General features: G+C 40.9%; 1 protein-coding gene across 49 annotated transcripts in view; it reads right to left on the reverse strand.

Moving 5' to 3' along the window:
• Nucleotides 1-25435, reverse strand: part of SORBS2 (sorbin and SH3 domain containing 2) — a 351659-nt gene that overhangs the window by 177921 nt on the left and 148303 nt on the right. For 48 of the 49 annotated variants that reach the window (XM_058723353.1, XM_058723357.1, XM_058723364.1 and 45 more), the window contains exon 2: nucleotides 7723-7862. The gene's annotated coding sequence lies outside the window, so the exon portion shown is untranslated. Of the gene's footprint in view, nucleotides 1-7722; nucleotides 7863-8227; nucleotides 8513-25435 lie in introns of those variants that run through there. The other variant, XM_058723352.1, reaches the window with a different exon arrangement.

A 25435-nucleotide genomic window follows, 5' to 3' on the forward strand; every position in this document is an offset into this window, starting at 1 on the left:
AAACAACAAATTTGGTCATATTGAATTAAATTTGTTTCAAAATCACAGAAAGGTGGGCAGCCTGTGTCCTGCTACTCTGGAAAAAAATCAAGAAAGGCTATCCTTACGTACATACCAAGATATTATCAGCTACAGACTGAGAGTGCATATACAAAAAGAAAGTTTTTTTCCAGTGAAAAAGTAAGTGACTGATAATGTCACATTCAAAAATTAAAATAGAGGGGCGCCTGGGTGGCTCAGTCGGTTGAGCATCCCACTTCGGCTCAGGTCATGATCTCGTGGTTTGTGAGTTCGAGCCCCACGCTGGGCTCCGTGCGGACGGCTCAGAGCCTGGAACCTGCTTCAGATTCTGTGTCTCCCCCTCTCTCTGCCCCTCCCCTGCTCATGCTTTGTCTCTCAATAATAAAATTAAAATAGATGTTCTGGTTTTGGTTTCCAGGATCATTTTTTAAATAAAAGGAACCATGGCTCGTTGAAGAAATGGCTGATTCGGGGCGCCTGGGTGGCGCAGTCGGTGAAGCGTCCGACTTCAGCCAGGTCACGATCTCACGGTCCGTGAATTCGAGCCCCGCGTCGGGCTCTGGGCTGATGGCTCGGAGCCTGGAGCCTGTTTCCGATTCTGTGTCTCCCTCTCTCTCTGCCCCTCCCCCGTTCATGCTCTGTCTCTCTCTGTCCCAAAAATAAATAAAAAACGTTGAAAAAAAAAAAAAAAAAAAGAAATGGCTGATTCTAGGACTGGGAACAGGGAATCTATAAAATGAGCCTGAAGTATCTTGCAGTACCAGGGGGAAAATCCTCACAATGATGGGATTATGTCAAAGGCCATAGGAGCCTAGTGAAAGAGAGGCCAATGGCTACAGCTGGAACCATTTGCACAACGCAGTTTGAGCCACTACTTTACTTAAGTAGTATTGGATTATAATGCAAAGTGTAAAATATATATCTATGTGCTCATACTGATACAAATGATTGAATTTAAATAAATTGGGGGAGAATAGACAATCTCTCATGAAGAATTCCAAATAGTTTATGTAAATACTCCATCAAGAGGAGGGGTATAACTCTCTACTTCTTAAGCGTGTGCTGCTCAAAGTGACTGCCTCTGGAAGAGTACAGTAAGGAAAGGGGAGGAAAGATTCATGTTACAGTGGAGAAACCTGACGGATACTCCCTCAGCCAGGTGATCAAGGTCAACATCAACAGCGATACCTCATGCTGATAGTATGTGCACTTGATGTGACGTGATGGGAATGGCACCTTACCTTTGCGATCTTCCTTCCAAAACCCCATAACCCCAGTCTAATCGTGAGAAAAACTGGACAACTTCCAATAGGAAGATATTCTACAAAATACCTGACCAGTACTCCTCAAAACTATCAAGGCCAGCAAAAACAAGGAAAGGCTAATACACCGTCAGAGCCAAGAGGACATGACGAAGAAAACATGACTGAAATAACCTAATATTCCAGATGGGATCCTGGAAGAGAAGAAGGACATTAGGTATAAACTAGGGAAGTATGAAAAAAGTATGGACTTTAGCTAATAACATATCAGTATTGTCCATTAATTGTAACAAAGTTACCATATTCGTGTCAGCGGTTAATAGTAGCAGAAAGTTGGTGGGGGGTGTATGGGGACTCTGGCCCTATCTTCACAATTTTTCTCTAAATTTAAAATTGTTCTAAAATAAAAAGTTTGATTAAAAAAATGGATATTTTGGGGTGCCTGGGTGGCTCAGTCGGCTGTGAATGTCTGACTTGATTTCGGCTCAGGTCATGATATCACGCTTCATGAGTTCAAGCCCCATGTCGGGCTCCCTGCTGACAAGGCAGAGTCAGCTTGGGACTCTCTTTCTTCCCTTCTCCCTCTGATCTTCCCCCGCTTTTTTTCCTCTCTCCAAAATAAATAAATAAACATTGAAAACATGGATATTGTTTTGACCTGAAAGGCGTCCCTCGTATCTACTTCATTTTCATCCTAGTATGAACTATTCAACAGTACCTAAACACAGCTCTACCGGTGGCACACATGCAGTGTTCTTCTAACTCAGGTGGCCGTGGGCTAGCCTTGTAGCGTGTGTGAATCCCATAGACCCCACAGCTAACTCCCTTGGATTTTGTTCCTCCTCCAACAACTCAAAAATGGCAAAATTTGCAGGGAAGACCTTTGTTTCTCCTGGAAGAAGAAAAGGGGAAATAAGAGAAGAGCCAGGTGAAAAGAAAGTTGAACCAAGAAACTTAGGAAGGCCTTCTTCCCAAGTACAGAGGGAAGGGGGTCTCCTTCTCCTCCCACCTCTGTCCTAACTCTAGCCCGTGGCCCGAGTGGGCTGTTCTTCCTAATGGGTATAGGAGAGACTTAGAGTGTCACTGGGGTCTCCTACTTCCTGATTCCCCAGGATAAAGCCCAGGATGAGAGTGGTCAGGAGACCTCACCATCTCCTGACACAGTTTCTGCCCACAACTTTTTGACAGTCCATCTTGGATAGATAGGAGAAGATAGGTAGATAGAAGATAGATAGGAGAGGAGATAGATAGATAGATAGGAGAATTAATAATTATAATACTAAAATTATATTTTTTATATAATTATTATTATTATAGTATTATAGTTTTATAATCATTAGTATTATAATTATTAAAGGATTATTTAAAATACTTATTTCAGAGAAACTTATAATCCCCAAATAACAAATAAATATTTAGTTAGAAAAGGATGACTTTCCTAGAAATGATTGTTTTATCTGGTTTGGGTAAATAATCCTCTTCGGCCCTATCTGGGCAGGGAGCCTGTTGTGTCATCATGGTCTGACCATGGTATCTGTCACTGATAACTATCACCTACACTAATTTTTTTTAAGAAAAATAATGCAATACTATAAATATGGGCTATAATAATATACCCTTAGAGAATGGATAAGTACTACGTGGACTCCATTTTTCTGACAATAAAGTAAGCCCAAGAGAAGATTTTTAAGTGACTGATTTTTGTGTTCCTAAATGACTAGTGAAGTCATTCTTGAAAGACGGTCTTTTTTGTGATTTAAAGAAACATTTGCATATGCACAAATTTGAAGTTTATTTTCAGCCTTTTTAAAAATTTTATTTAAATCCAAGTTAGTCAACATATACTGTAATAATGGTTTCAGGAGTAGAACCCAGTGATTCATCACTTACACATAACACCCAGTGCTCATCACAAGTGCCCTCCTCAATGCCCATCACCCATTTAGCTCATCCCCCCCCTCCTCTCCAGCAACCCTCAGTTTGTTCTCTGTATTTAAGAGTCTTTCATGGTTTTCCTCCCTCTCTGTTTTTATCTTATTTTCCCTTCCCTTATGTTCATCTATTTTGTATCTTAAATTCCACATATGAGTTATATCATATGACATTTGTCTTTCCCTGACTTACTTTGCTTACCATAATACATTCTAGTTCCATTCACATTGTTGCAAATGGCAAGATTTCATTCTTTTTGATGGCTGGCTAATATTCCATTATATGTGTGTGTGTGTGTATGTGTGTGCATACACATACACATACATATATAATGGAATATTAGCCAGCCGTCAAAAAGAATGAAATCTTGCCATTTGCAACAATGTGAATGGAACAAGAATGTATATATGTATATATACACACACACACACACACACACACATACACATCCCCCCCCCCCCCCAATACATATCAATCACTTCTTTATCCATTCATCAGTTGATGGGCATTTGTCAGCCTGGTATTTTTAACTTTTCCCTCTTTATGTATTATTATGGAGGATAGTTTTCAAAATATCAGAGTCTTGGAGCAACGATGTGTTTAGGGAGAACCCCCCCTGGTAGAATGGCCCTCAATTTTTTTCTCTTATTTCCTCTAGCACCTTCATTTGTGCATCTTTCTTTCATCTATTGTATTAGTTTTGGGATAACAAAATCAGATATAGTACATTATGAATAAGTCAGTGTTATAATGTAGCTCTTACACAGGAGACCTTTGTTACTGTCAGCTTTGCAAAGGCCTTATTTAGTACGGGATCAGGTAGTCATTTTGTACATCACCTGCAAAAATGCAAACTATATCTTTGACAAGCCTATTTTAAGAATAAGATGATAAAATTTTCAAACTGTATTTTGATGGCAATTTAATCTTATAATAAATAAGTAAATAAAAATAAATAATAAACGAATGACTGTAAATCTCACTACATTTAGTCAAACTAAATCTTTAGTGAGGTTACAAATTTATTTTGAGGAAAATGCCTCAAATGAGTTCAGAAACCCTCCAGCTAATAAAAAGACATCATCAAATCTGAGTTCTCTGGCTGTCTTAGCACCTTTAGTGGTCATAGTAGCATTAAGATCTTTCTGAAACTGACTTATGCAAGTTCATGTCTAGCTATGTAGGTCTCCTAACTGGTCATGTTTCTATTAGAGATTATTTACCCTTTCTGGAATCCTAGTGATCAGAATGTAATCCTTGGTATCTTCAATGAGAAAAATAATATGTCCCCTTCCCCCCAATTCAGTGTTCAGCCAATACGTATTTATGTGATCAACAAAAGAAAGGAATGCTTTCAGATCCTGGGCTTGATTATTTTTTGTTTCAGATGTGACAGATTTGCTGAGCAAAGCTCACAAGTCCCCTCTTCCTCTCTACCCACCACTACCCCTACTTAGAACACATAAACACACACACACACACCTCCAAAACCCTGCACCATCTGACTGTTAATACACACATCAGCTCTAGGTCACCCAGCTTTTCTGAAGGAAATTGGGTCTGCTGAGTACTCCTTTATTCTCGGTATACATTACATTACAAGTAATAGTACTGAACTTTTCAATGCTTACAATGTTCCCTAGGAGTGTATCGGTTGAGCAGGTGAAAAAAAAAAATATCTGGAAGTTTATTATTTTTCCACCAATATATTTGACACCACCTTTGGAGGGGGAACAAAAGGCATACTGTCAAGCGGATAGACCTGGACAAAATGTTACTGTTTGTTCCTCATGAGCACAGAGGTATATTTAAGCAAAGAAAGACATTCCATGACTCTCCTGGGACTTCCTTCCTTCAGCTGAATTACACCAACATGTTCACACCACTGTGGTTCAGACTGCGTTGGAATTTGAAATGCAGACTTCTATTTGCCAATGTTTAAATACCACAGCTATAAAAATTCATATTAAGATTGAACCTGGCCTTAAAATATCACCGAACAAATGAGAGTTTATTGGGGAAAATGTGTGTACACGTGAAATTACAGTAGAAGATATGAAAATAATGGATGTCCTTGTTTGACAGATTCTATACTCACACAATAAAGCCTCAAAGTCGCCAGAAGTCACCAGTTTTGGATTATGTTTCAAGTCCAGGCTCACTGACATTCATGAAACTTTTGGTAAAACATGGGCCAAGTTTCGAGCAAGCCTGGGTAGAATACTTCTTTCATGTGGAACCTGTGTGAAACTCAGTGGCTTTGGCTAGCTTTCACCTTGAGTTTCACATTCAAACAATCCCAAGTTTCAGAGTAAAATTAAGGGGTGAAGGGAAGTAAAGAGGCAAACAAACAGAAAACCACTCAACAAGAACAAAACAGAAAAAAATGAATTGCCGAAGAATGAAATGGCTGTCTGTCATCTTCCAAATGGCTTCATCTTGGTGCCACTGGATTCTGCAACTAAACTTATGTTGCCTTCAGCATATATCTGTGCTCATCAATGCCAAATCAAGGCTTCCTGGTACTCTGGGGGAGAAAATGCTAGACCCTCAAAGGCCCTAGGAAGCAGTGAAGCACGTGCTCAAAGTAACTGGAGGATTTAAAATTTGTATGCAGAAATGTGATGATGAAGAGACTCCTTAAAATGCAGATTTGAAAGGAAAAAGCTAGCAATTAAATGCCCAACTTTTGGAAATAAAAACCAGAGGGCGCATCTCTAGGTTTTCCTACTAAACTCAAACTCTAGAACTTATCTTGCCTCTATTCCTAACCTAAAGGGACCTCCTAACCCATAGCATCCTCTGTAGCTACAGCCCTCTGAAAACTTGTCCTGTGGCCACTTGCTTTCCTTCCCGGCAAGGTAGGGTACAGAGAGCAGACTGTGTTCGCTGTAAGGAGCCACTTCCTTGGCTGGGACTGAAGCAGTCTCCTGACAGGATTAGGCTCGTTCTACTCCTAACCTGAACACAACACACGGGGACCCTGTGCCAGGGAACGTCAAGCTCAGTACCTAGCAGAGGACTTTGGAAACACCCTCTGCTTGGGCTAGGGAAGCAAAGGCTAACAGAGCAATGTAATTAACACACGAGTTTTCTTCAAAGTAAAGAGAACATTTAAAAGCCTACTGCATGGCGAGAAACTGTTCCACTTGGCCAATTCTAAGAAATTCATTAAAAAAAATTCTTATCCCTCATTTAGCAGATGTTTCACTCACATAGCAGACTTTTGGCTACAAAGCGTTTTTCTTTCTTTCTGTTTTTTTCCCCTAGTTTTCCTTCTTAAAAAATTTCTTTCTTTTAATTTTTTGTCTTTGTATTGTTTAAAAGTTACCCAGAAGATCAGTGTGTTTAAAATGCATGTTTTCTTTTGCCATGTGGTCTGAGATACCAAATAAACTTCTTTGGAGACAAGAATCTAAATTCCAAGGATTTCAGTGTCCATGTTGAAAAACCAACATTAGGCCCCAAGGCACATTGTAATTTTGAGGCAACAGGGCAACTCAAGGGAGGGGTTGATAGAATCAGGTTGTATGCACTGTCCTTTGCTGCTTTCACACGTCTGCTCAGAGGGGGGCAGAGAGTTGTCCTAAAGTCTGTATGGTGAGAGGTGAAAGACCTTCCCATAAAACAGTCTTTTCCTTTGAGTTGGGAGTTCCTATACAAGTAAAACCTCAGACATCATCAGTAAGGAAAACCAAAGCCACATAGATTATTGAAAGAAAATGGTATAAAAGCATTGAGGAAAAAAAAAGTCGTTTTACTGAACACAGTAAATACCCACAATCAAAGTTAACTGCTGTGTTTGAAGTTAAAGTCCACAGATCAAAGTACTTTGCAAAATGTCAAGCATGAGCATAAGGAGGGCGAGGGGAGAGGCACAGAAGACTTTCCAGAATACTGTACTGTCCCGTTACAGAAACCTGCTAGTCAAAGACCTTTAGCTAGGTAAAGCATTTGCAAAACCAGGTCACCTGAACTGTGGCAGGAACATAAAAATTTTTAAAAATGAAACATAAAAAAAAAAACCACTTCCACATTAGCAAGGAACAAAGCAGTGATCCAAGAACAAAATAAAATAGAGCTATCTCATTCTCCTTAAAGACTAATTACTGACATTTTCTTGGCTCAGGTGGTTGCAGCTTTTTCCTTTTTTTTTTTTTTTTCCATGCCCTTAGAAAGTTAAAAATAAGTAAACAGTCTAAACAACAAAATTACGATGTCTGGACCCTCTCACTGCTGGCAGTCAGGTTAATTGGAGTTCTGATGTAGCTCAGTCACAGGCCAGTATGTATCACAGGTCAACGTGACAGAGAGCTTTGAGCAAAGTTTAAAAGTACAGCCACAGAAATGTCCAGATGCCATTGCTGTATTCCGGAACACCACATTTACCTGCAAATCATGCACAGCCGCCCCATACCTTCACTATAAATGAGTTATGTCAAAGACGATCGTCAGACACATATCAGAAACCAATGAAATAATTCCAGAAGGAAAAAAAAAATCTTACCTACAGGCAGCTGGGCTCAACAGTTGCTCTAAACAGAGGAAGTAGGAGTCAGTGGCCTTTTACATGTAGAGATTGTTTATTTAGCCCTTTTTAAAAGGTCTTGAACTCCAGAGGTTTAAGATTAAGTCCAATCCAAGTGTCTGAAGGAAAAAAAGGCAAGAGAGACGGCAAATAAGAGAGGGAAAGAATCCCAGCTGCTGGGTGGTGCCACTGTTCTGAGAGCATTTGAGCTATTTTCAGCATTAACAGCAGCCGGAGTTGTCTGCAAAGGGATGAAAAAGCCTTCCCTGAGTCGCCACCTCCCTCCCCCTTTCCCCACGTGGTGGGGGGGGGGGAGCATGAACCAGGAAACCCACGACAACGTGGTTCGCTGTACAAATACTCATTTACATTTTGAGGAAAACTGCCAGCACTGTTGAAAACGACAACAGCAAAAACAACTTGACTGAAATCTTAAAGACACACGGTGCCGTGCCGCAATCCTCAAGTTTTCCGAATGACTTACCTGATGTGTTGAAAAGAAGGTGTCCTCTTTGTGCCTTATTGAGAGGGAAGATGTTCCTTCTGATGATTACTCGCTTCTGGGGGTCTTAAAAAATATTTTAGATCTCTCCGAGGAATGTCTGTTGTCACCCTATCCTTCTTAAGACTGAACACAAATGGTTTATTTCTCGCACGCACCTAAATTTCCAGTTTCGTCAACTGTGCTATTTTTGAAAGCTACTGGGTTAAGCTGTTGACATTTCTTATCTGTTGGCAGCGACTGGGGACCATTCAGTGACATGATGCAGACAGACACGGATCCCTTGCTTGTGCTTCCAAAGGAGTAATTCAGATTGGGTCACCAACAACGAGCAGCAGACTTGGGGCTTTCACTTTATTTCTAGAATTATAAATTAAGACCTAGGAGTGCTGTTCATTCATTCAGCAATTTATGCAGCCGGTACTTGCGAGCCTCCTCTGTGTCATACATTGTGAGAATAACAAGAGTGAGTGAAATAAACAGGGTCCTTGCCTCAGAAGGCTCACAGCACACCGAGGCAGCAAGAATAAAGAATACAGAGCATTTGTTACAATCTCTTGGTCACATGAGGAGACTTCAAACCATGGCCACGGGAGATCGGGATTTCTCTCGACCGGGACTGCAGGAAGATGCTATGGGTGGCCATCAGACCAACTTCTGGCTTCTGTGGCTTTACTGCGCCTTTGACAGCACCCCTAAGAAGGAAAATCTGTTACTTCCTACCCCAGAACACACTTAGGTATTTTCTTAAAAGCCTGTATTCCGCGTCTGTGAAATCCCTGACTTCTCTGTCTCTCTACTCCTGTAACCTAGAGAATGCTTAGGCAGGGAGAAAGTACTGCTAAGAAGGGGTGGGAGAAGAGTCCCTGATCCTTAGTCCAGTGTGAAAACCACCCGGATGTATTTGATAACGGATGTTATGAAGGTGGGTTGCTAGAGGCTCAGATCAAGTCCAACTGTGTCTTTACAGTTAAAGACACTGGTATTGATGATAGAAAATACTGAAGATTATGCATGATACATAAAAAAAAAAAAACAAAACGGTTACATGACTGCTATTTCAAGTCTTGTGATAAAATAGTGAAATCCTTCAGCTACCCTACACTATAAAACTATACGGATGGGGCGCCTGGGGGCTCAGTCGGTTAAGTGTCCGATTTCAGCTCAGGTCATGATCTTGAGGTCTGGGTCCGTGAGTTCGAGCTCCGCATCAGGCCCTGTGCCAACAACTCAGAGCATGGAGCCTGCTTCGGATTCTCTCTCTCTCTCTCTCTCTCTCTCTCTCTGCCTCTCTCTGTCTCTCTGCCTCTCCCCTGCTCATGCTCTGTCTCTCTCAAAATTAAATAAACATTAAAAAAATTAAAAAACTACACAGACATCTAAATGAAAAAAAAAGAACTATAACTTAAGTTTGAAATATCTAATCAAATTTTAAAATATTTTTTTATTTTAAAAATACATAGCAGAATTTTAAAAATCTAGAATCATGTATTTTTCTGTTCATTTATTTTAAATGGTCACATTTTACTAGGTCACCAATACCTGCCAGTTTCAAAAAGGGTACTTTACTTGGCAAAACAAGAGATGGGAATTCTGGCAAATTGGAGCCTCAGATAGAAATTCTTTTTTTTTTTCTAAATTTTCTTTTGACGTTTTTTTAAATTTATTTATTTTTGAGACAGAGAGAGACAGAGCATGAACAGGGGGGGGGGGCGGGCAGAGAGAGAGGGAGACACAGAATCGGAAGCAGGCTCCAGACTCTGAGCCATCAGCCCAGAGCCCAACGCGGGGCTCAAACTCACGGACCGAGAGATCATGACCCGAGCCGAAGTTGGACGCTTAACCGACTGAGCCACCCAGGCGCCCCTAGAAATTCTTTTTAATTGTTTTTCCTTTTTCCTCTGTATAGTTTATAATGAAAAGAAAAATGTGTGTGAAAATGGGCTGTTTTTGCAACACTATGGAAGTTAACAAAAGGAAGACCACCAAGGCAGCCGTTACCTTTATATTCCAAACCTTCTGCTTTCCACACGAACACTGAGAGAAGCCCATTGCCTCATGTTTAACTATTACTAGAGTCGTTTTACGTCACAGCCTCCTCTTAAACGGACAGGTTCTGACCCTGCTAGCTGCTTGAATCCAGGATGAGCCCTGTCTTGCGTCATGACTCATCAAGGTCCCGCCATTCCCCAGAGATCCCAACTGTCCAAACAGCCAGGCAGATTAACACCTTTCAGCAGATTTGCTGGCACAGAAGAGTGCAAGTTGGACTTTTGGCACATTTTTAAAAATCAGAAGATAGCATATTGGGTCTTTTCTACTCGCCCCACCGCCATGACTTTTACAAGCGACTGGTGTCTTAGCAACTGTTCTCACAGTACTAATCTTCATGATTTTATCATATTTTTTTTCTCTCTTTCATTTTGGTTTTTATACACAAAGTGATTGAAAACAATTGCGGACGCTTATATGGGAGTGGGCTTCCTATACTGGTGCAACAACAGATAACGGCTTTGGCATAACCCCTCCTGTGTATAAAATGGGGATGATCATACTACCAATCCACAGGGTTGTGGTAGGGCTTATATAATCACATAAAATGCTTAACCGAGTAATGCCTGACACATAGCCAGCACTCAATAAAAATTAATACTATTATCACTGTTCTAAGTCTAGAGCTTGGCTGTCCAATATGGTGGATACATGGGCTATTGAGCATTTAACATGTGACTAGTCAAAACTGAGATGTCGTATAATTGCAAAATGCACACTGAATTTTGAAGACTTACTATAAAAAAAGAATGTAAACTCATGTTTTATATTGATTATATATTGAACTGTGAGTACCTCAGACATCCTAGGTTAAGGAAACTGTTAAAATGAATTTTACCTGTTTAATTGGGTTTTTTTTTTTAATGTGGCAACTAGAAAAATTTAAATTATCTATGTGGCTTTCGTTGTTGCACACTGCCATCTAGGCCAGTGGTGCTCAAACTGTAGCAAGCATCAGAGTGACCTGGAAGGCTTGTCAAAGCCTTTGCCGGATCCCATCCCCAGTTTCTGATTTAGTAGTAGGTCTGGGGCGAGGTCTGGAATTTTGCATCTCTAACAAGTCCCCAAGTGATTCTTTTTTCTAAAAAAAAAAAAAAATATATATATATATATTTATTTGAGAGAGAGAGCGTGCACCAGAGAGCAGGTGCATGTGCATGCATGGGTGAGGGGCAGAGAGAGAGATGGAGAGAGAGATTCCCAAGCAGTCTCTATGCTCAGCAGAGAGCCAGATGCGGGGCTCGATCCCATGGCTGTGAGATCACAACCTGAGATCAAGAAGTGGACACTCAACCGACTGAGCCATCCAGGCGCCTTCCCAAATGATTCTTAACCACACTTTGAGAACCACTGGTCTGGGGCCTTGCTACTTAAAGAGTAGTCCATGGACAACATCAAAGTCAACACTTGGAATTTTGTAGGAAATGTGAAAACTCAGACCCCACCCATACCTACTGAACCAGCACCTCCATTTTGACAACATCCCCAGGTTATATGTGTGCACATTGAGATTTGCGAGAAATTAATATAGTGTAGTGACTCTCATTCCTGGGTATATGTGAGGCTTATCTGGAAAATTTTGAAAATATCAGTACACTGGACCCATCTCTAGAGAGTTTGCTTTCACTAATCCGATCGAAACCCAGCATATCTGAAAAGCTCCCCCACGTAATTCTAACATAAAAGCAAGCACTGAGAGCTTGGTGGGCAGTGGGGCCCTCTGACCAGAGGCAGAAGGAGCAGGACCCAGAAACCGGACATGTTCTGGAAGGGCAGTGAGGGGCAGATGCTTCGGGACTGTCAGATGCTGGGAGAATAAGACTCGAACAGACTGAAGTTGGTGAAGCCACACGGTGGAGTTGGGTGGGTGTTGCAGCCAGCACGGGGAGACTGGAAGGAGATGTTCCTGGCTTCTGCAAGTCTGACAGAAGCCCCCAGCTGCCCCAGGGTTGGAGTTGGAGGGAAGACTGGATAAAGAAGAGCATAGCCTTGGTCTCAGAGGAACCAGACCACCAGACCAAGTGTTGTCTGAGCAGAGATGCAGGCTCAGAAAATAAGATGAGGACCTGGTTAGAAAAAAACCTGGCGTAAGTCATGAGTGGGACCAGCTGCCATGTTGACCAAATTTCTCAAACTCTCTATAAGGACAGGATCGGTTTCAGAGGCTGGGTCTGGAATAATCTTTCAGAGATGAGGAGGGGGGAAATGGATAGAAGTGTTGAAAATCAGTTTAGTTGTACATTTCTTTCTCTCCTTCCATCGTGTGCAATAAAAGTTGAGACTCTTCTGAGCCGAGTGGTGGTCAAATTAAAACCAACGCATGCTAGGACATAGTTGACATAGATCAAACTGTCCCAGAGGATATCTGTATCTCAAAAGAGGATCTCGGTAAGTTAAGTAACTCTCTATTGATAGAACTGGGAGGAAGACAGGTTCTGGAGTAGAGAAACCTTCTGTTATCCTGCAGCACACCTTTGTTCCAACTTTAAGTAAGCGAGCACCGTATTTGGAACAATCTCCCCAGTTTGCCAGATGACTCCTTGCTTTTCAGGTGGGCTCAGAGGGTGTTGCGTGCTCCAGAGGGCTTGAGAAAAGGGCACTCCTCACTGGAACAGAGAAGGGGGGCCCACAGTGATCGTATTTAAAATCCTAATTCTGTGGGCAGAGACCGTCTGTAGGTTCCCTTCTCACTTTATTATTTGGTTGTTTCAGAAGACATTAAACATGTGTAATGCTTAAGAACAGAGAGTCTGGAGCCAGTGGGTCTGGATTTGGATAGCGGTCCTGCCGTTTTTCTGTGACCACGGGCCTGTTCCTTCACCTCCCATTGCTTCGGTTTCCTTCCCTACCATGGGGCCTCGTGGGGTTATTGTGAGGATTAAAGGAGTTGTCTGAAAAGAATGTGGAAATGTCTGGCACATGGTAAATGCTATCATTGACCTAACAATGAAAATAGAGTAAAGTAACTGCAGGTTGCCATGTATGGTCAAATCCAGTCACTTTTTTTAGGTACCAAAATGATTTCCAGGGACTTTTATGGGTGTGATTTCTTGAATGCATGGGTTTTGAAGGCTTCTTTGAGCGTTGTTTAAATTTTTTTCCCAAGAGAACTCAGAATTCTCGATTGATTCCTCATCACTTCCTATTATTTGTGAGGATCTCAGTAGGAAGGAAGTGAATGTAGTTTTCCCATGAATATTGTTTTCTAGGCTACATTTTTTTCTCCCTGAAGTTCTTTGAAAAATAAGTTGCACTCTCCATGTTGGAAGGCTTCCCTGGCCCATGTCAGTTGAGTAGCATTGTCTAATATTCCAGGAGAACAATGTATCATTCTCCTAGTCAAATATTTCAGTGCTTAGGGAGAGGCAGCAAGACTGCCTGAAACACCGGCATGACTTTCAAAGATGTATTGAAGCGGCAGAGTCTCATACTACAGAGACCCTAGAAATCAGGTAATGCTGATGGATGGAAGGGGTGGACCCCAAAGTCAGGCATGTTGGGTGCAAAATGAGCGCTAGATTAAGTGAAATAACATCTTTGATGCTTATCGGCTTCAACCACCTGAGACAAAGTGAAGCATATTCAGTACAAATGGTGACGTGTGGCGGCATCTTGTGCTTAGGAAGTGTCAGCCAGGTGATCTGTGGTATGTTGAGTGCTGAACAGGGAATACCTGAGTATGTTGAGTGCTGAACAGGGAATACATGCACCGATGAGGAAAGCCCAAGAGCTTGAGTGATTTTGGACCAGTCACACACACCCTACGCACTTGTGCCCTGAAACGTAGGCACAAGGATTGGGCAAGAAGCCCCTTCTTAACTCCAACATCTGTGCTTTGGCTTGGGCTTGTGTGAATTACATTTGGCAAGCCCCATCATACTCTCCACCTGCGGGTGTAGTCATTCGAAAGTTGTCAAAACGTATGTCCAATTATTTCTACTACCTGGTTACCAAAGTGAAGCAAATGTTTTCTTAGGAGATGGTTTGCCATCATGTGTGTGCCATTATGCAATCTGGGGCCGGAGTTTCCCAAATCAGGTGAAAATCTTAAGGAATGGTTAGAGAACTACCATCAAATGCAAGAGAGTATATAGAAAAGACATCTTAAAACGTGTTAAAGCTCAGTTTTCTGGTTAAAACCTTTGTCGGTCTTATATGTGCTGTTTGAATCCCACATATGCTTAAAAAGTACCTCTGCTGTTTTTCTAACCATAACTCTTCTTGATATTTATGTTCTATTGAAATCGAGGCATACGCAACAGTTGCTAACTGTGGTATAAACATCTTCAAGATAAGCCTTCTTAAGGTGGTCTATTTAAAGCTCTGCACCATGTTCTTAGATTTCCGCCCACCTCTCCCTCCCTCCCTTGTAGCCCCATGGCTTCTAGCCTGTCTGGTCTTTCAGTTCCTAGAATGGACCACACTTAGGGCTGTCGCATGCACTATTCTCTGTCACTGGAATGCCTTCCCTGCTCAGCAGTTAATGCCGTGCGTCCTTCAGGCAAAGTGCCCCTTCCTCAGGAAGGCTTCCCTGATCCACCCAAGGTCCTGTGTTTTCACTCTTGAACAATCATATTCTTTGTTTCCTTGAGTGTCAGACTTGGTCGTGTTTGTTCGTGTGATGCACTAATGCATTTCTCCTCCATTAGCCTGGAAGTTCCCGTTTCCCCTTCATATTGCATTTCCTCCACGTTTATTGCATTTGTGCCTGGCACAAAGTAAGTGCTTAATGCGTATTTGTTGAATAAACAAATGATTAAGCAGTTCTCCAGAAGGCATTAAGCAACACATGATGACAGTTTTGTTATAGATTTATCAGAACTTGTGAAATACAAAGTGTCTTATCCTGTAAAAAGCAAAAAACTGTGCCTTCTAATTAAGTAGCTATTTCCAGCCAAGAGGATTCTCTGAAATATATTGCTTTGTAGTTATATTTTTGGCTTAAAAGCTTTCTCAAGAGGCAAATGTCACTTGTTTTAACCTTCAGGCTGTAATATATTCTATTATCATAATAATTTACATAAAATCTTCTAACATAGGTTTGAAATAAAGCAAGTTACTGCACTCATACATCATATCTCCAGACCTTTCTCAGAACCATGTAATAAGACTTGTTGTAGAGTGTATTATTAATTATAGTCGCTCAGCTGAGGTCCCCGCTGTGAAGCGGTTAGGGTTGTTGAGAGAGTTATGTATTTCCTAGATGGTTCCTAGATATTTATACCACCTGGCTCTCTGCGAGTCACTTCTGACATTGTTTATTAGTTTCTGAGTAGACAGAAGAGAAACACCATATCAACAACGCAATGCCGTCAGGCCATTGTGATTCCTATGGCATGAAGCGCTTTCTCGTGTCCGTATTGTCCCTTAGTGATAAACGTACAATGAATTACTTGTCACTGACGAGTAGCTGGGAGATTTACAGTCTTGTTCTCTGGCAAAGGGCAAGGTGACGTCAACAGGAAAGGAAAGGAGAACTTTATGTGGCTTGGGCTACATAGCAGGAGTTGGAGGCTGGAGGCTGGTATTTGCCATGTTGTCTTAGACGAGGCTGTGAGACCCTCTCTTCTACCTTGGGCAGAGGGATATTTGCTATAAATAAGAATGTCTGAAGATGAAAAGTATCTTTTCTGAGTGATTCAAAGAATGAATTAACCCAATAATCCATGGCACATTTCCATCATTGCCATGACCATAAAATTTAATTTTACAAGGATAATCACACACGTAAATAATACACGGAATGTTAGAAAGCGTCCTTGCAAGTCACAGAGATGACTGTTAAGTAAAGAACAACAGGGAACGGTTGACCAGCATTCAAAGGCTAGAAGGAACTATAGATTCATTATATCAAGCGTATAAGAGAAATGACCTCCAAAATGAATGCAAGTCGGGGATGGGAAACTTCAGAGACTGGAAATGCTAATATTTTTTGTGTCGTCCGCCCTCTGAGCCAGAACCTCCTACCTCTTTGTGCAATCTGTTTGTGTGTCCGGGTGGGTTGCAGATGTTGCTGCAATATTGATCCCTCCAGTTGTCAGGTGGCCAGGGGAAGCTGGGGCTCCCAGACCCTCACCTCTGGCTCTTAGCAACCTCATTTGTTTACCTCGGCGTGACTACACATACTCTCCCTTCCAAGCATGCTGGCTAGAGAGAGGTTTGGGAGAGCATACTCCAACCAGCAAGGTCAACCTACTAAAAACAGCAACAGTAGTCTTGTTCACAAAAGGAAGCACGAGAAATAAGATGGTATGGGAGGGGTCTGTCAGAAATGTCAAGAAATGAGTAATGATAGCTCAGTTTTCCAAAAAAAGAAAGGGAGTGTGGGAGAATGCATCCAGACTTTCGGGATCTGGAGCTAGATCTGGACGGGCCTCCAGGAGAGGGCCCACCTGCCAGCAGCAGTGGATGCTTTGTGTTCAGACACGAGGTGGGGTTGGACCTCCGAGTCAAAGCCAACACCTTTTGCCTTCTGGCAAGTGCCCTTCTTTTTTACAGCAAGTATTTCTTTAAGCATCCTTTTCAACTGAAGTTTCTCTCTGATACATTTCATTTTGGTAATCAAGTCACGATTTCCATCCTTACTCCTCTCTCAGATAAATGAATTATGTACCACAGTTGTGGCAGACAATGCTTTCTACCTACTGAGAATCCACTTTTGCCCCCATCCTTACTGTAGAATCCTGGTAACGCGCCAATTTCAAAACTTACCTTCCTAGATTTTTTTTTTTTTTTTTTTTTTTTTTTTTTACCTTCCCAAATTTTCTTGCCATCTGTTCTGGCTAATAAGATGTAGGGAAGACCCATCGCATACACAATAACAGCAGAGGACCTCCTGAGAAGAAGGGTTCTTTGCCCTTTTTGCCTTTTAAATGTTTATTTATTTTTGAGAGAGTGCAAGTGGGGGAGGGGCAGAGAGAGAAGGGGGACAGAGGATCCGAAGAGGCAGGGCTTTGAACTCACAAACCACGAGATCGTGACCTGAGCTGAAGTGGATACTCGACCAACTGAGCCACTCAGGAGCCCTTGCCCTTTAACCAAGATCTGCTCCTCTTAGCCGACAGAAATGCCAATTCCTTTCTGGGAGGCACATGCTAAGGGTGGGGTGACAGAGTCGAACCCACACTGGACTTCTCGTTGTTTGAGGTAAACCAGCCTCTCACTTGGTGAAATGGTCGTCTTGAGATAATCTCTTACTTGGAGGTTGAAAACGTACTTGACACAAGCAATTAAGAAGTGGTTTATTATATCAGGTGGGCTGAAAGATAGCAGTAGGCTGTATAGTTTCCAAAGTTTTGAAAGAACCTTCTGGAATCAACAATAAGCCCCCACAACAGTGTAGCATTCAGTTTTCTAGCCTCTCATCACTTCCAAATGGAGTGAAAATTGCTCTGACAAACACAGCCTATGTGTTTAAAGCCCTGAACGCTGCATCATTTAAATATTTTTGGTTCTAAATATAGTAACATAGTTGATGCTGTTTTCCAAAACTAACATTAAATGATCAGTGATGTCAAGAGAACTAAGAACATAGTAATACTCTGCAGGAAATACAAAACAGGAACCCATTGTTTATCCTGTTCTCAGTGTACATGGCCACAGCATTGTTCCGAAAACTTTGAACTTCTGCGTAGCCTACCCGGCCTTTAAAATCTAAATTGAATGATGAAATTTGTCCTTGTTACAAAAAAAAAGGACGTAGCCTACCCAGCCTTGAAAATCTAAATTGAATGATGAAATTTGTCCTTGTTACAAAAAAAAAAAAAAAGAATGTTGAAAAGATCCTCAAGACTGGTAATGTATTGAGTTTGAATATTAAATTATCCTTTAAGATTTCTACTTATAATTTTTTTTTTTTAATGGTGAATGCTATCAGTCTTAATTGAGAGGAAGTGATGTCGGATCAGGAAGCCAATAATTTTCCAGTTTTAAAAACACTAAAGATACACATGAAATGAAGAAGCTATTTTAAGTGTTCTTGTCTTATGGCTTCTGATTAAATACCCTAAATTGAAGAAATGGCTATAAATCATAATATATTCTGTTTTATAACAGGAGGTCATGTATAAATATTTTGTCTTTCTCTCAATATTTGCCAAGAGTAGCATGGTTGAGAACAAGGTTCTGGAGGCTTTCTGCCAACCATAAAAATCTGACCACTTTCAGATTTCTTCCAACAGTGCGGCTACTGGAATTTCCTTGTCTCGTTGATGAAATGTGAACCGTAGCAGTATTTGACTCATGTGATTATTATGAGGATGAATGGGCTAATATATGGAAATCCCTTAAAACAATGCCTGGTACACAAGAAGCACTCATTAGTGTTAGTTGTGCTGTTACCATCATTATCTCAATGAGGCACAACCCATAAAGTTAAATCATGGGCTTTGAGCATAAAGAGTCTTTAGCTAATTTTCTGGTTCTGTCCCTTATCAGCTCCTTGAGTTGGGCATGATCTCTGTGTCTCAGTTCCCTCATCTGAAAAGTGGGGATATCATTAATTACCCTTGAGCATTATTAAGAGGAGTAAGAAGGTAACGCATGGAAGCCACGACGGCACGCAGTAATCGTTGGTAATTTTAAAAAATCAGATAAAAAAAGATCTTCACAAACGTGCGATTAATCTTCACAAATACATGTACTTTGCTGATGGGGAAAATGAAAGCGATCAGACATACCTAGATATTGAATATAATTTCCTTATATAGCCTATTTCAGATAGCTCACATTATGACTTTTACAGGGGTTTCCCCCCCCCCCCAATTTTGATTTTAAACAAGAATTCATGGAGTTGTTCAATGACTGGATTAAGAAAATTCCCATCTCTGCTCATGACGTTATCTATAATTGACATAATGGCCTCCTTAGAGCAATAACGTTAGCACCATCTTATTTGGTGAGTGGAAGAAGGTTGAAGAGGAAAGATACTGGCATTAAAAAGAAGCAGAGAATTGACTTTTAAAGGCCCTGTAAGAGTCTATCATAACCTCACAGACGGGAGAGGCAGAGTTATAATCTGATGTATCTTTGTTACAAACACCTATATCCATTGACCGCGCTTATAATGAATGATAATTGAGGCATAAGCATCCCTGTATTACAGCAATTATTACATTGTAAAAAAGAAAAAAAAAAAGAATCAAGTCTTTGGAATCATGCAGAGCTGACCTCCAGGCTTCCTTTCCTCAGTGGCAATGCCTATCACTTTGGGCAAGTCAATCTGTCTGAACCTTGATTTTCTTGTGTAATAAAATGCACACAACACCACCTACTTCTTTAGAACACTTTTGAGAGGATGAAATGAGACCGTGAAAATCAGTTACTTAGTTAACAGCCTGTTGCAGAACAGGGTTTAATATAGTTCATATAGGTTTGATACTTCGTTGTTGCTGTTGACTGGTCTTTTTCTTACTCGTAGGCTCCTTGGGAACAGGACTCCCTCTGAAAACATAAGTACAGCCAGTTCCTAGAACAGTGTCTGGTCACTGGAATGAACTGAGTGTGTATGTGTGTGTATCAGATGAGCCAAGACAGGGATACCGAGCGGGAAAACATGGAAACAACCACAGAAATGCATAGAAGGCTTCACTTGTTTCAGTGGAAATAGCTGAGAGAGACAGGCATTGACAAATTGAACTGATGTTCTGGAGAGTAGATTTAAGTAAAAAGTAAGTCAAGGACAACATTATCCTCACACAACATATTTCGAAGGGAAGGACAAGCTGTAAGGGATAGAGAAATGTTCTCAGTGGTGATCATTATGGCACCTGAGGGGATTATAACTAGCATCTTTAAATGGGGCTATTTCTATATATTACCTGTGTTTTCTTCCTTTGTACAAAGATGGTAATGACTTTAGATCCGTGATTTTTGTGAACTGTGCCTGATTCTTTCTTTAATCCACAGGAGTTTTTATATAAAACTCAAATCTGCTAATTGCTCTCTGAACCCCTCCTGCATCCCACATTCTCTCTTTCTTATGCTAGGTATCTTCACCCTGGTGGCTCATTGGTTTTATGTCTCAATCTAGCGACACGAATCCTAGGTGGTCAGGCTTTATGTAGTGGTTCTACCCCCAGATCTTTGTCTGGAAGATTTCTCAGACATGGCATAGTTTGGAGATTTTCAGCACCAGTTTTGCACCCCATATCTCTTACCTTTCATTTAACCTTAAGTCATAGCTGAAGAAACGTTACAATGCCTACCTAATCATCCCCTTTACATTTTGACACTTGGGGTGTACAGGATCACTTTATAGAAAAGCCACTACTAGGAGCAGGGTCTGAGACGCATTGTTCTGGTGGGGGGTGGGGTGGGTAAAAGGGCACTGACAGTGTATTCTAGATCCGAGATAGGAGAAGTCCCCCTGGGACCTGTCAGTCTGTACCTTGAACACCGAGGCTACTCTAGCACCGACTGCTACTTTCTTTTGCCTGCAAACAGCTCTGATTAGCGGTGTGCTAGTCACATCCTTCACACCCCTAATGAACTAAATTGGAGGGTAATGCCAATTTAGTTTACTTCACAATAGTAAGTATCACCTTTAAGTGTCAGGGGATAGGGATAGCTTTAAAGGCAACAAAAAAGAGGGTTTCAAAGAGAAAAGACAGGAAGACATGTCTTCATAGACAGAAGAAAAGACATAGACATGAAGAGGAGAGGAGAGATTCTCAGTAATTCTAGTGAGAAGGGATTCAGTGGGGGAAAGAAATTAGCAGACTCTACCTGCATGAGGAAATAAGTAAAACTTGGAGCTTCAGAGTTTAATAATAAGTATATTTTAATCGAGGCATTGGCCAGACTGTTGAGTAAGGTGATCCTAGAATCAATCGGTTATCAAAGGAGAATAACACCGCTCGTGATAAGTAGAAAAATGGCTCGAGGTGGGATAATTCTGTGAGAAATTATTTTTATTAAGACAGGCCTCACTTCGTAAAATCTCCCCACAAGGAGAAACCTGCAGCTGAGTTTATTTTATAGCATTATATCGGGATGCGCTTATTTGGCAAGTCTTACAATTACACCCTGTAAGGAATCCTACCTACACAAAAAAGATAAAGAGGACTAAATTCAGGCCGTCCTTAAATTTGCACGTCCAATAGTGGGTAAGGGAAGAAGGAGTTGGAAAGGACTTTGCAAATGATGCCCATCGCTGTGGGCACACCTGAGCTATAAACCGCAAGTGACCCTACCATTCTGTAACCTGAACTCTGTTTTCACGTGGCCGATTAAGATCTATCCACTTGGCCTCTTTTTAAAAGACTTGGCACGCATTTGAACACACCTTTGAGACTCCAGACTGGACTTGTGCGCCACATTCTATTTTGGGTGACCACAAAGGTGCTGGAAATTTCAGGTAGGAACAAACACCACAGCCTATAAACCGAAGCACGTGAGATGGTGAGGACACGACTCCGGGTCTCAGGGCACATCCGGGCCATGGGCGCCACCTGCTCTTTGAGGTGCTTCACTTACAGACCTGGACCAGGTTAGCTTGTCATTGTTGCGATGATGTTTTTCTTCCAGTTGACATAATATTGTTCTGTTCCCCGCCGCCCCTTGAGCCATCAAGAATCGGGTTAAAGGCCATTGTTCAAGCTTACTTTTGTGCTGCTTTGAGATGGTCATTAACCCCTGTTAACAGGAAATAGTGTCGCCTTCCTTCTTTTCCTGACCTTCTCCATAGAGAACTCCTTCTTACTTGTGGTAACTCATCCAGATTTGAGTTAAATACAGAGATACTCAGAGCCTTCATGTTTCATGCGGAAATTATTCAAAATAAAGTCAAAACAATTTTGTCAAGATATACCTTGTCAAATCAGTTATGTTTATAATTATAATTTATATATTATGTAATTATATTAACTATTATATAAGTTATATTTATATATAATCACATAAATAATTAAACTTATGCAATACATTATATTGATATAATTTATCTCCCCTCTGTTTTATTGTATTTTTTAAATATTATTTTAGAGAGAGAGAGAGAAGGACAGGGGAGAGGGGCAGAGGGAGAGAGAGGAGAATCCCAAGCAGGCTCTGTGCTCAGCACAGAGCTGGATGTGAGACTCGATCCCACACCCCTGGGATCATAACCTGAGCCGAATTCCAGAGTCAGATGCTTAAGTGACTGAGCCACCCAGGTGCCCCTATAGCGATATAATTTATCAAATAAAATCCTAATTTTGTTCTACAAACTCATTTTTACTTTTATTTGAAAAAAGATAAATTTGCATAGTAACTTCAGAACACATTAGTTTCTTACAACAGAACCATTCAAGAGAGAAATCCCATTTACATCACCTTGAGTTTTAATGCAATATTTCGTAAAACTCTTTGTAAGTATTAAAGAATTCTTGAGAATGTGCAAGGTGAGGAATGGTTATGTAATTTGGCTGCTGTTCCTCCTTCTGAATCATCTTCTCACTGTCTTAGTGCACTGGGAAGTTCCAAATTTTTGATTCGGACATTCAATAGTTTTGAGCTGGAGGTTTCTTCCTGCACGTGGAAATACACATAAACTCTTCACACCGTTTGCAAAACACCATTTGCAAATGAAAGTGAGCAGTTCCTCACGGGCTATGTCTGCCATTTTGGTTTCACCAAGAAACAATGTCTCTACTATGGTCAAAAGGTTTGTGAACAGTCCTGGCTAATTTCTGAGCTGATGAAACATGGCTCTAGTTACACAGACTAGAAGGAGGCAAGGAGATTTGGGTTTTATTTCCCATCACTTATCTCCATTCTCTGCTTCAGTGGTTGTGTTAACTCTGTTCTGAGAGAAAATGGCATTGGGGTAAGATGGAAAACACCAAAACAATGGAGTAAGTAAATCAGTCTTTTGACACATACTGGTTAGTGTCCACACTCACACACAATGCCACATTTAAACTTAAGACATTCCAGATTCTCACTTACATGATAATCATTGTGGCTCGACAAGTAAAATAAATGTATCTTTGCCATTTCATCTGTTGAGTATGCACTAATGGCCTTCCCTCACATGCATAAGGACTATTAACTTCAGGAATGATTACAAGATACCTGAGTAGCTAAGTGATTCTAAAATTGGAATTGTGTCTACCTCAAAAGACCCGAGAAATCTATGGACTCATATTTTACTCCATTATTTGCATACCCACTCACACTTTTATTTATTTATTTAAAAACTTTTTTTAATGTTTATTTTTGAGAGAGAGAGACAGAGCGCGAGTGGGGGAGGGCCAGAGAGAGAGGGGGAGATATAGAAGCTGAAACAGACTCTAGGCTCTGAGCTGTCAGTACAGAGCCCCATGCGGGGCTCCAACTCAAGAACAGCGAGATCATGACCTAGGCTGAAGTCGGACGCTTACCAATAGCCACCCAAGCGCCCACCCACTCACACTTTGAGATGGTCGATTCAAGTAAAAGAGACCGTAACATTTTAATATCAAGAATGTTAACTTCCTCATTCTTGTAGTAGTCCCATTGGGCTGGTAGAAATTCTCTCTCATTTCACAGATAAACACATTAAAATCTATCACCCAACAATTGGCTTTATTAATTTAGGGCACAACGCAAGATCCCCTGCTCATATTTTCCTGAAATGAGCCACTTTTGTGACTCAGCATTGACTCGTATCATTGAAGTTGTCCCTCTTCCACATCACATAAATGGAAAGACAACTGATTTTGGTACTTGGTTATAAATATTCCATAATGTTTACACTCCGAAAAATTTGAACATTGAATTGAAAACCATGAATATGGGGGGAAAGTAATCAAATATATTAACATGCTTTTAAGATATGCTGCTTGTAATGATGCTGATTAAAATGACATTTTTCATAAACAACTTTGAAGGTTTTTCTGAGTACTAATTCTGAAACGTATGCTAATTTTCAGTACAACTTAAAAACGACACCTGTTTTGTTTGGGGCACCTGGGTGGCTCAGTCAGTTGAGCATCTGACTTTGGCTCAAGTCGTGATCTTGCCGTTTGCAAGTTTGAGCCCAGCATTGGGCTCACTCCTGTCAGCACAGAGCCCGCTTTGGATCCTCTGTCTACCTCTCTCTGCCCCTCCCCTGCTTGTGCTCTCTCTCTCAAAAATAAATAAACGTACAAAAAAAACTACACCTGTTTAAATTAGAATGAGTATACTTTGTTATAGGCCACACCTTTATTTTCAGTGGTATGCATACATTCACCACCTTCATAAGAACAAAATATAGGTAATACATTTATGAATACCGTAAATGTTGAAGAAAAAGCTTTCCCACATTTCATATGATTATATGTTTTGTTTATACAGGCCTATAATTCATGAATTGGGCAATTCAGCCTCATATACAAAGTATAAGTAGACCTTGAGAGTAAAAGCTCCAGGAGGGCAAGAACTTCTGTCTTGTTCTTATGGTATAGAGCCTAACTCCTGAGGAAACCTTACCTCATGCTGACGAAAATGAAGGATGGGATGATGGGCGAACAAAGTTAGGCAAGGCAGGTCAGCAAATGTATGTCGGATGGTGACTGCTTTGGGTATGATCTTTTGAATTGTTCTTTTTTTTCTCTCTTCCTTTTTCTTACTTAAATGCCTTGGGTGATCTCTTTTGTCTAGTGTTTTAAACTAATTGTGAGATGGAATTCATCAAAAAAGTTATTGCTAACACTTGCTATCCCTCTTACTAAGATCACCTCTCAACAATGTGAAAGAAGTCAGATTGTTTTTCCCCAAAGTATACGCTCTCAGAGTGGCCACTTTTCTTCTTTAGATCCGAGTGCTCTAGTTAACAAAGGGAAATTGTTCAACATGTACATAGCCACAAGACTCTCAGTTCTTCTCGAGCCCCAATTGAACTGTATTTTGTTCCAAAGTAGAACTAATCATTCTTAATCCAGAGGTAAAACCATTGTTGCCAGTAAACAGACCCACTGGCATCCAGTTCAGGGGACCAAGCTGGCAGTGATCATTTCTTGGTGGCACATCTTCCTCGTCACCTCCCAAGTTAAAGTGGAGGCAAATTTTAACAGTAAAACGTATCTCTAGATACGTTTGTATCCAGAGAGTTTTGTTTGTTGGTTTGCTTTGTTGTAATATCATAATTAGATGTCTAAACACGACTGGTGCCACACAAGTTCCTTTGTTCCTCATCTA

This window comes from Neofelis nebulosa, chromosome 3 (assembly GCF_028018385.1).
Source record: "Neofelis nebulosa isolate mNeoNeb1 chromosome 3, mNeoNeb1.pri, whole genome shotgun sequence".
Lineage (NCBI taxonomy): Eukaryota > Metazoa > Chordata > Mammalia > Carnivora > Felidae > Neofelis > Neofelis nebulosa.